The 16,628-nt window shown below is 40.0% G+C and overlaps 1 protein-coding gene across 4 annotated transcripts in view; it reads right to left on the bottom strand.

Moving 5' to 3' along the window:
* Nucleotides 1–939: 939 nt before the first annotated feature.
* ADAT2 (adenosine deaminase tRNA specific 2) overlaps nt 940–16,628 on the bottom strand; it is an 85,607-nt gene continuing 69,918 nt past the window's right edge. For all 4 annotated transcript variants that reach the window (XR_003793684.1, XR_003793683.1, XR_003793685.1 and 1 more), the window contains 2 exons: nt 3,771–3,859; nt 940–1,957 (listed from right to left, as the gene is read on the bottom strand). The gene's annotated coding sequence lies outside the window, so the exon portion shown is untranslated. The remainder of the gene's footprint in view (nt 1,958–3,770; nt 3,860–16,628) is intronic.

Genomic DNA, 16,628 nt, shown 5'->3' on the forward strand with positions numbered 1-16,628 from the left:
CACCACAGCGAAGAGTAGCCCTCACTCACCGCAACTAGAGAAAAGCCCACATGCAGCAACAAAGACCCAACACAGCCAAAAATAAAATAACTAAATTTATAAATAAATAAATAAAAATTAAAAGAACAGCAGTAAATATACAGTAGGGTGTGGCAAGCAGAATAATGTCCGTGTCCTAATCCCTGGAACTTTTGAATATGCTATGTCACATGGCAAAAGGGAATTAAGGTGGAGAATCAGTTGGGGAGAAATAGGGAGATTATCCTGGATTGTCTGGGTGGGCCCAATGTAACCACAAGGATCCTTATTATAAGTGAAAAAGGGAGACAGGAGAGTCAGAGTCAAGAGTGAGACAATGTCAAAGACTTGTCTGTCATTGCTGGCTTTGAAGATGGAAGTGGGCCATGAGCCAAGACATTCAGGCAGCTCAGAAGCTGGAAAGGGCAAGGAAATGGATTCTTTCCTAGAACCTCTAAAAGGAATTCAGCCTCTTCCAACACATTTTACATTTCTCATCTCCAGAAATGTGAGATCATAAATTTATTTTGTTTGAAGCCACTAAGCTTGTGCTAATTTGTTATAGCAGCAATAAGAAACTAATAGAGATGGGGTGCAAAGGTGGAAGCAGAGATAGTTTAATCACTGGGCACTTACCATGTGCCAGACACTGGGTTAGATGTTGATGATAAAAAGAGAAAAGATATGGTTCCTATCATCAAAAAGTACACAGTCTTGGGCTTCCCTGGTGGCGCAGTGGTTGAGAGTCCGCCTGCCGATGCAGGAGACATGGGTTCGTGCTCCGGTCCGGGAGGATGCCACATGCCGCGGAGCAGCTGGGCCCGTGAGCCATGGCTGCTGAGCCTGCGCTCCGCAACGGGAGAGGCCACAACAGTGAGAGGCCCGCGTACCGCAAAAAAAAAAAAAAAAAAAAAGATCAAGAATGCCCTTGGCAGTGTCAATATTTATAGGAAACAGGAAAAAAAGGAGTCAGCAAAGGCATATAGAGAGAGGCCCGTAAGAAAGTTGGATCTCAGTAGCCACAGGAAGAGCGAGTTTCAAAAGTGTGAAAATAGCAGTGTGAAATCTTAGAAAGGACGATCAGTTGGAGAAGGAGCCATACAAATTAGTAATTAGGAAGTCATCATAAAGACGGACAAGATGATTTCAGAGGTGTGAAGGGAGAAGCTAGACTGAAGAGTTAAGAGGTAGATTTTTTAAAAATAAGTGTAACAACTATAGACATCTTTTAAAGATGAAAAGTTTAACAAAACAGAAACACAGGGTGATAAAAGAAATTTTATGTGGCCATATGTAGAAGATGATTTTATTTAACCTGAATTTCCTTTTGAATCAAGTAAAAGTGAATCAAGGGGAAAGAGAGGCAAATGGCCATTCTGTACCCACAGGTCTACAGCTACGGCAAACTAGCCCCCATGTTTACCCACAGGCACTGAACGCTGGGGCGATATTCAAAGAGCTCATTTTGGTCTTTAATTTCATTTTATACTTCTTCTCTCTAATCATATCTCACTCTACATCACCAACTCCCACTCCCTCAGTGGTCGCCCCCACATTCACATCCTGTCCTCTCTCTCCTTGCCTCTCCTCTCCAGGGCTAGATATCGAGTTCACTCACTCACCGAGAACACTATTTTGGGTTTTTTTAATAAAAAAATCTATTTCCCCAGGATAACAGTCAGAAAAAATTATAACAGTTGTAATCATAATTGGACTCTTAGTGTTAAAAGAAGAGAGGCTGACTTCATAAGGAATTAGAAAACCCACCAGGACATGGGACTTTCAGAGTCAAAACCAGGGAAGTCCAGGAAAACTTGGACAAGTTGGTCACCCCCAATGGCAAGCTGTCACGATCTGAGGTCACGGGAGGAAGTTGTTACTCTCCATTTCTCTCTCATGGCGATTCTGCCTCTTCAGAAGAGTCTTTGCTGTTTTCTTGCTAGGAATAAACCAGTCTTCCATGACCCACATCCTAGGAGGAGCTAATCTGAATGACTTAGCTAATAACCTTTGCCCAACCCCTCTCCACCCCCCACACGTACACACACAGGGATCCCAGCCAGCCTAGGAGTGGGCTGCCCTTGGGTCAGGTGACAACACCATCCAATCTGCGAGCATCTCTTTATAAAGCTAGTTGGCTAATTTCCTAAGCCCTTAACTTTCTTTTGTAAGATAATTTCAGAGCAAAATGGAGCTGGGTGTGGTAGGTACCACGTCATAGATATTGTTTGCTCACCTAGGACAGTGTATTAGTCTTCTAGGACTGCCATAACCACCTTCTGGCTTTTTCCTGTGTGCTCACATTCCTGGCATTTCTCTCTCTCTCTTATACTAAGGACACCAGTCATATTGGATTAGGGTCACCCTTACAGTCTCATTTACCTTTATTACCTCTTTTAAGGCCCTATGTCCAAATACAGTCACATTAGGGGATAGAGCTTCAAATTATGAATCTGAGGAGGACATAATTCAGTCCATAACAGTCAACATTAATCCCTGTTTGGGGGAAGAGCTGCTTCCTCACTCTCGCCTTGTGGTTCCGGCAGGGTCTGTCTATCACAGGGCTGCCCCACCTACCCTGGCCATAAGAGTGGGCATGTGACCAAGACAGGGCCTATGATAGTACTCCATTGCTCTGACTCTAGTAACTAGTCCACAGCTGAACAGCTAAGTCAAGTTCAGCCATTAGAGTTCCCCTCTCCAGGTTTTAGCTTTTTAAAAACAGGATCTTCCCTTTTATTTTATACAACTGGAAGGATATGAATCTGGAACAGCCATATTTTTACCACATGTTTTTACTACAGGTTGAAAGCTTGTATGTCGGAGGAGAGAATTAAACTGATGTAGAAAGGAAATGGAGAAAACAATGTGGGAAGGAGAGGGTACGCGATGTTACCTAGCCCTTGATTCTAGACCTGTTGCTGCAGGAGCTAATCTGACTCCTGGTTTACACAGTTCTTCCTCTCTGAGAGCTACCCTGGGTCTTTCCAATAATTTCCCCTTTTTGATTAGGCTAAGTTCAGGAGTGATTTCTCTGACTTAACTGAATATACATGAGGGTTAACATGGTCCCCCAATTCCCACCAACCACTGCAAGGTATACTCAGGTGGGAATAAATATAATAAACATGTAGGTCTGGGCAGCTAGGCATCCAAAACAAATACAGGTGGCTTCACTGTGGTCAGGAACTCCAGGCAAATGAGCACACAGTACCCAGCAACTGTTTTGGAGGAATGAAGGCAACACCCTCTGGAGGTCAAAGGTTCAGATGTTCAGGAAGATAGAGAAGTTTAGGATACAGAAGTTTGAAAAGATACAGAAGTATACAAAGATACAGACAGACGTTTGGGAAGAATGGTGAACACGGAGAAAAAAAGACCAATATAGAGTTCTACTTGAATTAAGAAAATTAAAGTGAATTGCTTAAGAACAACTGAATGAATTGCCTTACCACATAAAATAAATCACTGGGGCTTTAGGAACTGCTTTGGGGAAATACAGATGGTCAAGATGACTCGATGTTACTGACTGTAATACCAAACTGTTTGGCAATGGTAATTGCCATCAAACATTAACAGTTGATGTCACTTAAGTACTTTTGGACACCCATTAGGGACTCAGAGAGAAGAACGCAAAAGAACCAGGAGGCTCTGACCTCAAATGTTGAAGTGTTATATAGAAGACAAGGCTTGACACACCTGAAACACAAGAGTTTAAGAGAACATAAAGGCTAGAATATATGGCATCTTACCTCAAGATTTCAGTAACATAGAAGCAACTGAAGGCTTTTGCACCTCTACTTATGACTTTAGAGGATTCCGTTTCCTCAATTGGACCAGCCTAAAAGGGAAAATATAAAACCCTGAGTATTACCAACAGCACTTTTTTGCCCAATGAAACTCAATATATCCAAGCCAGAAACATAGAGAATAAAATTAATTTTGGCCAATTGGTAAGCACTAGAGGGCTTTAGACATCATCTGTATCCCCCCAGGCACTCTAACATGAAGTTGAATACAAAGAGAACATCCCAGAATGTTGAATTACCTTTTACCCACACAGTGTGGACTTGAAATCGCATGGATAAAAATGACAGCAAATAGAGCAACGGGAGAATAAAATATTACAATGTTGTGCTTTATTTAAAAAATGTTAGAAGAGAGATGTTTGCTTTAAATTTCATAAATAGTACTTCCTTAAGCTTTTAATTGTTCATATAATACTTGGAATCTAAAGGCGAAAATAAAATTAGGATAACATAAATAATTCGCTAACAAAGTAAACACAACCACAATCGAATGTCTGAATGAACAGAAGTTAAATGAAATGATTCCAGGGCCTATTTTTATTATTCCCATGTCTTTAGAGAAGGAGGAAACTTCAGATTTTCCTGCAATGCAAGTTTCAATTCTCTGCATCTTTATACAATTGCAATTTTTTAAAAGATAGAGCTTTATCAGAAAAAAAAAGAAAAAGCAGTCCTAATACAATCCAGAAATATTTTCGAGGTCAAAACTTACTTTCACATACATGGAGTGAAAAAATTTAACTTAACTGAAATGCATCAAAGCATGCTCATTATTTTATATACCCATGCACATTTTGGACGTTCCATATTACTCTTCCTGGGCATCCAGGTGGGTTCTAAGGAAAACTCTAATGGATTACGTTTCATCTACACAGCTAAAAGAAGGAGAATTGCACTCTCCTAACTTGGTGGTGTTTTTTTACTCAAATTTGAGATTAAAGAGGTTTAAGTTCTTGCAATCACAGCTCTTTAGATCACATCAATGATTCTTCACAGACTTACCTTCACTAGAAATTGTACAACTGAAGAGATGAGAGAACAATGATATCCTCTTTAATTAGAGCTTTTGTGGATCCATTCTGTGGATATTATAGACATACTTCAACTTGATTCTGACACATTTAAGGCAACTGAGGAAAAAAAGGTGAACGGATCCCCTAACAACTTTAGCTATGCCTCTCATTAATTACTATTTTCAAGGGGCCATAGAACTTCCTGTGGTTAATGGTTAACACCATCTGGTGGCCTGCAGGACAAGTGGCAAACGTAGACTATTAGGGCTCAAGGAGTCTTGAGAGGCCACTTACATCCATCTCTCTGCCTTTAGGCAGAAGTGGGGAAATATGAGATGCTATCAAATTTTTGAAGACTTTCAAGAAAGTAGATTCTAAGACATAAAAACAGTAACTCCAAAAACACTTCAATGTCTAGCAACTCACATCATCAACTCTCACTGTCATTGTCAAGATATTTTAAATCTGTGAGCCTGGAAAATAGATGCATGACACGACAACTAATCTCTGGATGTCAGCACGCCTTGCCAATTGTGTGACTCCCCAGAAAATATACACAACTCATATCTGCACTGTAAAAAAAGAAGTGCTCAAAACCCTCATCATTTCTAGAGGGGTTCTAAGCCAGAATGACTTCCATTCTCTTGAGAATAAAATATTGATTTCAGGAGAGTGAAACCACCTGTCCCATTTCTATTTACCAGGACTAGTCAAGATTTGAGATTTTCAAATTTTATTGTTCTCTTTGTTTCTTCTCTTTGAAATTTGTTTTTACATTGGAAACATCAATGTGAACATGTGCTTTAAGGACTTGAAAAGAAACACACCCTTTAAATGCTAACTGTGTCTATAATTATTTAGCACCTGCTCAAATAAAGGCAAGAATTGCTCCAAACAAAGAGTGTTGCTTATTTTTGTTGATCATAGGATCCTGAAGAAGAAGGTGGGATTTTGGACGGGAGAGGAAATAAAGCCCTGAGAGTATGACAAGGAGAAACTAGGTTAAACTATGGTAGTTGCAAATCAAAAATATCACAAGCCAACGACTGTATTCTTTGTTTTTCTTTGATCACATCAAATCTCAATTCATATCACAAATTATATCACGCTGTGGAGTTCGTTGCTCTATCAATCCCAGTTCATACCTGAGAGCCCTGGGTGACATCATGTTCTTAACAAGATGTGCCTTGAAGAATAAATTGAGGAAACAGAACGTAAGATGGTTACAGACCTACAAGTCAGGATATAAAAAGATCTGTGGCTATTCCAAAACAGATGTTTATGGTGAAAAGAAGCTGCCTGAGAATTTCCATGGAGAGAATAGCAGAAAGAAAAGAAGTAGAAGGAGAAAGTGGAAACATTTAAGAAGACATATAAAGGAGAATGGAAATAAAAGCAAAGGGAGAAGATGGCAGCATCAATTTGTGTGCGGTGAGATAGAAATGTGACTTCCAGGGAAGACGAATGCACGTGTGTCTATATGTAGGTGTGTTGTGTGTGCGCGCATGTACAGAGTATGAGGAAAAGAGCTTGGGATCTGAAATCTGGATTCAAAACACCTGTATTTTGAACCCAGACTTAGCCTTCTCTGGTGACATGACCATAGGTACATGTGTTAGTTTGCTAGGGCTACCAAAATAAAGCACCACAGACTGGTGGTGCTAGCTAAACCAACAGAAATTTATTTTCTCACACCTCTGGAGGCTAGAAGTCCAAGATCAAAGTGTTATCAGAGTTGGTTTCTTTCGAGGCCTTGTAGATGACCATTATTCTTCTCCCTGTGTCTTCACATGGTTTTCTCTCTGCACCTGTTTGTGTCCTAATTTCCTTTTATAAGGACACCAGTCATATTGGACTAGAACCTACCCTAATGACTTCATCTTCATTTAATTATCTCATTAAAGGCCTGATCTCCAAATACAGTCACATTGTGAGGTACTGAGGGTTAGGACTTCAACATAACGTTATGTAACCTTTTCAAGGTCCTTTTTTTTTTTTTAAAAAAAGAGAGGATTATAATAAGAAGTAACTCAAAATGCTGTTGTAATGACTAAATGAAGTAATACATTTTAAAAGTTAAATGTTCAACAGCAGTAAAATGGCTAATTACATAATGTTCAAAACACTGAATATTATGCAAAAAATTTTAATCACATAAGAAAATACCTCTTATATTAAGTACTTAAAATGCACAATTCTTCTTAATATGTGTGTGAACATATTTAAATATATTTAGTTTGTAACAAAAAATATTTATTGAAAGGGGCTTCCCTGGTGGCGCAGTGGTTGAGAGTCCACCTGCCGATGCAGGGGACGCGGGTTCGTGCCCCGGTCTGGGGGGATCCCGCATGCCGCGGAGCGGCTGGGCCCGTGGGCCATGGCTGCTGAGCCTGTGCGTCCAGAGCCTGTGCTCCACAACGGGAGAGGCCACAACAGTGAGAGGCCCGTGTACTGCCAAAAAAAAAAAAAAAAATTTTATTGAAGGACAACACAATAAGATATTAATGGCTAAGTGTGGGTGGAGAAATTATTCAGAGATGATCTTTGTTCTTCCTGTATTCATCTATATTTTCTAAGTCATCTACAATGTGCATGCATTTGTTTTATTTTATTTTGCATCAGGATAATACTCATCTTTAATTTTTTTTTTTTTTTTTTTTGCAGTACGCGGGCCTCTCACTGTTGTGACCTCTCCCGCTGCGGAGCACAGGCTCCGGACGCGCAGGCTCAGCGGCCATGGCTCACGGGCTCAGCCGCTCCGCGGCATGTGGGATCCTCCCGGACCAGGGCACGAACCCACGTCCCCTGCATCGGCAGGCGGACTCTCAACCACTGCACCACAAGGGAAGCCCTCATCTTTAATTTTAAAAGTTAAGTATACTATCAGACTCCAGTCCTCCTCATTCTCAACTCCTACTACATGAGTGACTGCTTTTGACTCTTCTGCCTGTGTCTTCTGATAGATATTTATCTCCATGTTTCTAACACAGGTTCAAACTTTTTTTCTTGATATTCACATTTTTTTTTTTCTATTGACTGTCTACTCTGGGCAATGAGGAATTAGGCCTCTTACACTTACAGCCCCTAATCTTCCAGACATTGTCTATCTCCTAGCATCCTAATCTAGTTTTATTACATTGTCATTAATTAAATAGATATTCAGTGTTCACATTTTATGACAAATAAAAACTCCTTTCTCAGTTCTAAAAGTTTGTTGACATCTGTTAGCAATTGTCTTCTCCTCTCCCCAAAACCAGCTTTTTAAATGGAAAAGGAAAAAATTGTATTTTAATTACAACCAGTCTTGAAAAAATAAACATGAGGATGATTTATCATATAATTTACTGACAAACGTAAATATATACATATGATAGTGTTAATATACACATCTATGCTTAAATCTTGGCTTTGCCACTTACTAGCTGTATGGCTTTGGAAAAGATACTTAACTTTTCTGATGCTCAGTTTTTCTCATTTGATAAATAATAATAATACTGCCTGTCTTGCATGGTTGTAGTTTGAAATGAAAATGATGTGTATAAAATGACAATAATGTATTTAGAATGTACTAATGGCTCAAACCAGGAAATCAGTATATATCAATAGTTGATTTTATTAACATAAATATCAGTTATAATCTTAAGTTACTTTGTATAAATATATGATATAAAAATCTGAGACTACCATGTTTCAAGTCAAACAGTGCAAAAGGAGATCAGGAAACTACTAAGAAATTTTTTTGCCTATTTCCTGGTGGAGATATGACTTAATTAGAGTGAAACTGGCCATTTTATTTCAAAGTGTAGGTAATTTGGAGGTATAAATAGCTAGCACTGCCCCTAGTATAGTCCAGATGGTCTTATCAGATCTTATCAAGTTTCTTGTACATTAAGAAACTGAGTTTAATGAGCCAACAACACCCTAAAACAGGCTTGCAATAAACTCAACAAACGTACTGGCAGCCCTCCAAGTGTGTGAAAAACAATCTCCTCCCCTCCTGTGACAAAGAAGGGGATCTTGACTCCAGAGCATTACTTACCTTTGGCAGACAGGTGAGTGGTCCTTGGAAGGGCTGTTGTAAAAATGTTTTTGAAACCAAATACCTTAAAGCAGCTGAGAGACTTGGGCATTATTTTTTTCATTTGGGGACAAAAGATCCAAAGAAGAGTCTTCCCTCCCTTAAACCACTGGCTTGAGAAAGGAAATGAAGAATAGACATTGGTGGGGAGATGGGAAGAAGGAGTTGGCAGAGGGCAGAGGAGGGCTTTTGTGAGGAAGGAAGGAAAGAAGCAAGGGAGGGAGGAAGGGAGGGAGGGAGGGAGGAAGCATGGGTAGGGAAATGTCCTCTCTTGATTCTCAGTGTCTGATCCATCTCCCTCAAGGATGTCTCATTCCTCCCACAGACCAGAGCAAGCAAGGAGGCCCTTCCATCCTCCCAGTCCCATTAGAGGTCCGAAATAAATCGATTATATTCAATAGGAAATTATTCCTTTAACCCTAACATAACTAATTCTGTCTATTTTACTAGACTCTGCACTCCTTAAGGGCATAGAACATAGCTAATGGTCTTCAAATCAACAATACTTACACTCTCTGGCACATAGTAGGTACTAAATAAGCAAACATTTTCCTATTAAAACATTTTAGGGCCCATATGCTCTATTTTTTCCCATGAAGTCCATTGTTTATCCTGGGGTGGAAAAAAATTTAGCTTATATGTTAATAATAAAATTTTCTATTTGGTCCTACATAATAAAAAGATGAGTTAAAAGCCCATTTTCTATAAAAAACTTGGGTCTTCCGCTGATGAATGGGTGTCTGCTGGTAGATAGAGAGATGTCCTTAGCTGAGATTGACTTTTTGAAGCGGTGATGGCAATACCTACCCTCAGAGAGGCAGGTGAGTTCAGGAATATGATTACTGTGGAATATCATTCAGGAAGTCATTGAACTCTTATTCTAAATAGTGAAAACATTAGATAAAGGAAAGATCAAGGTACCTCATTGAATTTCAGAGTTTTGATGATATATAAAACAAATAACTATAAAGCTAAATTTACTTTGGCTTGTTACTCCTTTAAGGAGAGGAGAACCTGAAAGTATTTTTAAATAAGTAAATATTGAGTTAGGTTTGGAAAAGAATTATTAGAATTGTAATAAAGTTCCCCATTTTGACTTTTTCCTATTTGGATATTGGTCAACGAAGCAGAGTTCATAACAAAAATCTAAGTAGGGATTAATCTGCACCTGCCTCTAACTCCAGAACTATAGTGGTTTTATTTACATGACTGCCTTTAGGGAATTAAGAACAGATGTTAAAGAGACTTTTAAGACCAGGATGGGAGAATAAGTTTGCCCAACACCTATGGGTAAGATAAGGATGTCCCAGGTGGGGGAATAGTGAAATCACCCTAAGGTGGGAGAGAATCAAATGACGTGAGTTTTGGGGGATACTCAGTGTAGTCAGGATGAGTCATGTGGTGCCTTCATTCATCTTCTGGTATAGTCTTGGGTAAGTTACTCTGAGTCCTCAAAGGAGTGCTGTCACATTGAAGGTTCAGACTACATATAAGATACCAGACAAAGATCTCAGGTTACTGAGAAGCAGTGTCATCCAAGGTTGGGCTGAGAAAGCTTAGTCCATGAGTTGAGACATAACCATCCCCCATCTTCAGAGGTCCTTGTGGAGATTAGAGTGAAACATCAAACACGAAGTAGCAGCAGATGGGGACAAAGACACAAACAGAGGTAGTTGTAGAAGCAACATCCACTGAACAAAGCCACCAAGCACCAAGACTGCAGGAAAAATTTAATGACTACCAGGGAGACTGAGAACCCATTCCATCAGGGGAAGGAGAGAAGATAATGAGGAATCAATGCCTTAATAACTTTACTAGGTGGGTACTTAGATGCAAAGGTTAAGGAAACAATAGTCTCATTAGCTGTCTACAATGCTAGAGTAACCAAGAAAAATAAGAGTTACGTCTATTTACTTAATCACATATGTTAAGTTTCTCAACAAATTATGTGCCAAGCACGGTGCTATGTGCTGTGTATAAAACACTTAGAAAAACAGACAAGGTTCCTGACCTCCTTGAGCTTACAGTCTTGGGCTTAAATATCCCTTATTAACAGCGCTGCTGGTTTTATTGTGGTAGACAACCCAAGTTCCTCTGCAGTTTTAAGATTCACCCGTTATGAAAAAGGTAAAGAGAAGTTAACGTAATGGTGGTGATTTTACCACCAACCTGAAGATACACTTGCTTTAAAACTAGAGTAACCTGAATTAGAAGAAAACATACTACTACTGAATGTAATACTGTATCACTTCTAAAAACGCACTGGTTTAAGTAGTAATGTCCTTGCGTAGACTGAAAATGGAAATTCACTAGAACTCCAATTCTAATTGCACTTGGAAAATATTTGCAGCCTCCTAGAGTTGGAAAGTCATGACCTGGTATGAGAGAAAATCCAGTCTCTTGCTTCTCTTGCTCCTCTGTTTATTTATTCACTCGTGTAGCAAATATTGATTGAGTACCTGCTACATGCCAGGCACGGTTGTAAGCACTTGAGATGCAGCGACAAACAAGACACACAAATCCCTCACTCTCATGACATTTAAATTCTAGTGGGTAGGAAAGACAAGAGAAAATAAGAAAAAGTAAATAAATAAATTTCCAGTAGTGGTAAGTGCAAAGAAGAAGCAGCAGCAGAACAGGAGGTAGCGACGGGGGAATGGAAAGAAGTTAGAGACAGAGAAGCAGGAAGGGGGTGGGAGGATGGGGACTCTATTACCCAGAGCTGCCCAGGAAGGCCTCCTTGAACAGATGCCTGAAGGTAGCGAGGGAGTGAGCCATGCAAAGATCCAGAATTACAGCGTGTGAAGCCTGAAGCAGAACCGGTGTAGCCAAAGCAGAGTGAGGAGAGAACGGTAGGAAATATCATGACAGGGGCTAGATCCTGTTGGACCGCGTAGATTTTACTGAGGCATTTTCATTTCTCCCTCTGTTTGTTTCTTCTGCTGTGTTGTGTTGTATTTTTTTAATGACGTGAAGCTGTTGGAGCGTGTCTGAGCTGGAGAGTGACAGCTCCTCTTTTTAGCTGCCAGGGCTTTTTCAATGGCATATTTTATTAGCACTTCTTCCAGACTGGGTTCTCTGTAAATTTTGTGTGTTGCTTAAAGCGATCCTGGACACCCACAGCCCAGCTTCCCATCTCATGCAGGTAAGAACTTCCCCCAAAAGGGGCCATTCATTAGACTTTCCAATGAGGGTTCAAAAAGTTATGGGGGACGGAGGCATTTACAATGACGGTGTGGCTAGAAGAGGAGTGAGGGAGCCCAGGTGTCCCTGTCACCATGACAATGGGAAATCAGGGTGTGAGTGCCAGAGAGTAGTTTTCACCTATGTTTGTATTAACAGGGCTTCCTCCAGGACCCTTTACCTCAGTGAGTAGCAAGCCTGCTCTCCTGTCCACTTCCAGGATGTACTGGTGCTTTCTCATCCTGTGTGCACACTGTAGCTGGGAGTGGTATAACAGGCCAGGTCCATTAAATGGAATAAGAGTAGCTACTGTTACTGAGCTCCTATCAAATGCTAGTCACTGTGTACTTAAATATATTATCTCTAATTTTCACAGCCATTCCCTAAGATATTATCTCTATTTGATAGATGAGGACCCTGAAGTAGAGACAGATGGCAGAGCTCACCCAAGTTCACAAAGAAGTGGCAATGCCAGGGTTTGAGCCCAGAATTGCCTGACTCTGAAACTTGAACTTTTTGCCTTCTACCATGCTGCCTCCAAATAGGTCAAATGACTAGAAAAAGATTTCAGTTCAGAATTGTCATTGTAGATTGTTTCCACCAGTTTATTTTATGTAGAACTCCAAATGGGTCAAATTTCATAATAATGAAATTCAAGAGAACCTCTGTGCCATTTTGTTATAGGGCAGCTGCCTTGGAATTTGTGTCATAACTTATTATGTTGGCTATTTTTGAAATAAGTAGACCTCAATTGAAAATGGGAGGATTTATCATATATAATTTTTAAATAAATAAATAATTTCATTTAATGAATTTCTTAGAGCCTGAAATTGCTTTATTCCATATAAATTTCATTAAAACACAGACCTATAGCTAAAGCAGAGAAGAGAGTATAATTTGAGTGTTATTTACAATTAAAGCTACTATTTTTCTGCTCACAGACTCTGGCTCAGGACTGCCTCACTTCTCCACCCACGGTTTTGTGAATTCCATGAAATATTTTTTCCACTGTTTTTAAAAAATTTTATTTTATATTGGAATATAGTTGATTAATGTTGTGTTAGTTTCAGGTGTACAGCAAAGTGATTCAGTTATACATATATTTGTATATGTATATGTGCTGTTTTTCAAATTCTTCTCCCATTTAGGTTATTACAGAATATTGAGCAGAGTTCCCTGTGCTATACAGTAGGTCCTTGTTGGTTATCCATTTAAAATATAGCAGTGAGTACAAGTCAATCCTAAACTCCCAAGCTATCCCTGCCCCTCCACCCTTCCCACTGGTAACCATAAATTCGTTCTCTAAGTCTGTGAGTCTGTTTCTGTTTTGTAAATAAGTTCATTTGTATGATTTTTTTTTTGGTTTCGCATATAAGCGATATCATATGATATTTGTCTTTCTTTGTTTGACTTACTTCACTTACTATGATAATCTCCAGGCCCATCCATGTTGCTGCAAATGGCGTTATTTCATTCTTTTCAATGACTGAGTACTATTCCACTGGGTATACACCACATCTCTTTATCCATTCCTCTGCTGATGGACATTTAGGTTGCCTCCGTGCCTTGGCTATTGTAAACAGCGCTGCAGTGAATATTGGGGTGCATGTATCCTTTTAACATTGTGCTTCTCAGAGCATAACCATCTATCTCTCTCTTCTCTGTCTCTCTCTCTGTCTCTCTCTCTGTCTCTCTCTCTCTCTCTCACACACACACACACACACACACGTCTTCTACAGAGAAATTAACTCTCCACGGAAGATTTTTGGGGCAGAATAGGATGCATTTTTCTCAGACCAACAAAACAGACAGGGGCCAATTACCAGGTTCTAGATCTGGTGTCTCACTAAGTTCTTCATGTAGATAAATGCTGGGAAAATATTCTCCAGGTAAAGATTTTGCCTCAGTGGCTATAGACTTTGACCCTCACTAAACTAGTCCTCACACACCAGTGAGCACTGGGTGACAGAACTAGAATATTCCACTAGAAGAACTAAAATATTACAGTAGAAGGAACCTTGAAAATAACCTCCTTCAACCTCCATGACAAATAGAAGAAGAAACTAAGGTCTTGTATAAAGGGTTAGAGGGTGAAATGAGACTGGAACTCAGGTCTTCTCACCTTGAGGAAACTTCCTCAACACACCGTATTTTCTTTCTTCATGTTTTCTTGTTGTTGAATTCTCCTGAAACTACTTATTCTTATAAAAACCTGAATTAGGAAGAACACATCTATATGAAAATCATTGTCCTACCAATACCCTGTGATTTCCCTGGATGGAGCTCATTTCTCTTTTCCCATCTTCCCAACTCAGTGATTGTAACTTTTTTCCTCTGAAATGCTGCAATGCCTGTGAACACTCACCTGTAGGGATTTCAGAATTCAGAACAAATCCTTGTTGAACAGGAAAAGAGATCAAGGGAATATTGCCTCTTCATGTGCAGAAATTTTATGGCATTTCTCCCAAGTGTGTAATATGCGTGTGGTTGTATTTTATGAAACTTTTATGAGAGCACTTCATTTCAGTTCTCCTGTTCCTTTTATGGTGGGCCTGATCCTACTATTTTTCTGTAACTGAAATTTTATTTTTAAATATTAAATTGTGATTATGAGAAAAGGTTCTTTATTCCAATGCACTCATGTACATGTAACTTCTTCTGACTTATGGGGAAGCAAGTCCCACATCAGAGCTTCAGCCCTGGGCCCATAATTTGCAAGCATCAAATGAAGCCTCATATTGCAATGCAAATTATAGTACCCAGGGATCTGCAGTATAATCACCCAGTTACGAGGAAGGTAAAGAGGAGAGGAAATTACCATAATGGGCCACAGAATATACACAAGAGGATGCTCAGAGGCCTATATGGCAGATTTCACCACCATTCGAAAGATATGCTTGCGTTCCTCTGAAAATGTGCTCTCCTTGGTAGAGAAAGATGTTGTTGGCTCCGTCTTGAGAAACTTGATCTTCAGCTTTTTTGGTAGCGATGGATTGGACTGAATTATTTATATTCTCTCATCTGAACTGTGAAGTGGCCAACTAGGAGTTGGGATCGTTTTAGAAGCTGAACTTCAATGAACGAGTAGGTTGAAATATGGAAACATGGAAAGGGAGAGAGAAGAGCATTCCAAGAGGAGGAAAACGAGTGAGCAAAGGTGTAGAGACAGAAAGACCTGTTTAAAAAGAAGCACAGTCCCCCTGGGCTAAAGTGTGGGAGGACACATTTCTGGCACACAGCCATTTGAACTGAGGCCCCCATTACCCAATGGAGCTTAGAGCCTGGGCCTCTGGACCTTGATGAACAAGTTCATCTGAGGGGAAAGCTTTCTCTGATCCACTAAACATCTGTCCCTGGGCCAAGATTCCAGAAAGCCCTCTCTGAGGGATGAAAGAGACCTGGAACTCTTCCATTTTGATTCCTAGAATTTCTCCAATTGGCAGCAATCACAATTTCTTCTAGGATGATACCTAATAGAATATTGAACATAGGTGGCTCTTCCTCAAATCACTTGGAAATGGGCAAAGGATAACCCAATGTTTCTTATAAGAAATATTTGTTAATTAAGTTCTTTAAATTCTTTTTTTAAATTATTCAACAAACAATTATTGAGCACCTACTGAATATGGAGATAGAAAAATAAATGACACGCTCCCTTCTTGGAAGTGTTGGAGATGACAATCAGATATATAATTTTAGGGAACTATGGAAAAATAAATGCTAGAGGAATGTGAATGAATCATGGGAGCCAGAGGAAGAGTGCTCACCCCACCTAGGTGGATGTAGGTGCAGAGGTCAGTGATGGGAACACCCACACTGAGTCATATGAGTAAACACGATTTGACCAAGCAAATGGGGGCTGGAGTGAGAAAGAAACATGGGTGGGAGGGAGAGGGTATTCCAGGCAGGAGGGATGGCAGCAAACTAGCAGAGGCAGGAAAGAGCGTGGTGTGGGTGGTGAGCATCAGACAGACAGAAGTTGCTGGAATGTAAAGCACCAAGTAGAATATAGTGTTTCCTATGGCTGCTGTGACCCACTGCCACAAACACAGTGGCTTAAAACAACATAAATTTGTTCTCTTTACAGCTTTGGAGGTCAGAAATCCAAATTCAGTTTCACAGGGCTAATGTCTAGGTGTCGGCAGGGCTGATCCCTTCTGGAAGCTCTAGGAGAGAACCTGCTCCCTTGCCCTTGTCCTTTTTCATCGTCTGCTGTCAGTCTGCATTCCTTGGCTTTTGGCTCCTTCTTTGTCCATCTTCAAAGTGAATGACTCCAATCTCTGCTTCTGTCATCATATCGCCCTTCCCTGTGATTCTGCCTGTCCTCCCTTTTCCTTACTTCCTCGTTGACCTTCTTGCCTCCCTCTCATAAGGACCACTGTAAGTAGATCAGATCCACCCAGGTAATTTTAGGATAATCTCCCCATCTCAAGATTTAATTTAATCATAGCTGCAAAGTCCCTTTTCATAACATAATATGGACAGGTTCCAGGGATTAGGATGTGAACATATTTGGGAGGGTATGAT

This window comes from Monodon monoceros, unplaced genomic scaffold (genome assembly GCF_005190385.1).
Source record: "Monodon monoceros isolate NGI ecotype Baffin Bay Population unplaced genomic scaffold, NGI_Narwhal_1 Super_Scaffold_15, whole genome shotgun sequence".
Lineage (NCBI taxonomy): Eukaryota > Metazoa > Chordata > Mammalia > Artiodactyla > Monodontidae > Monodon > Monodon monoceros.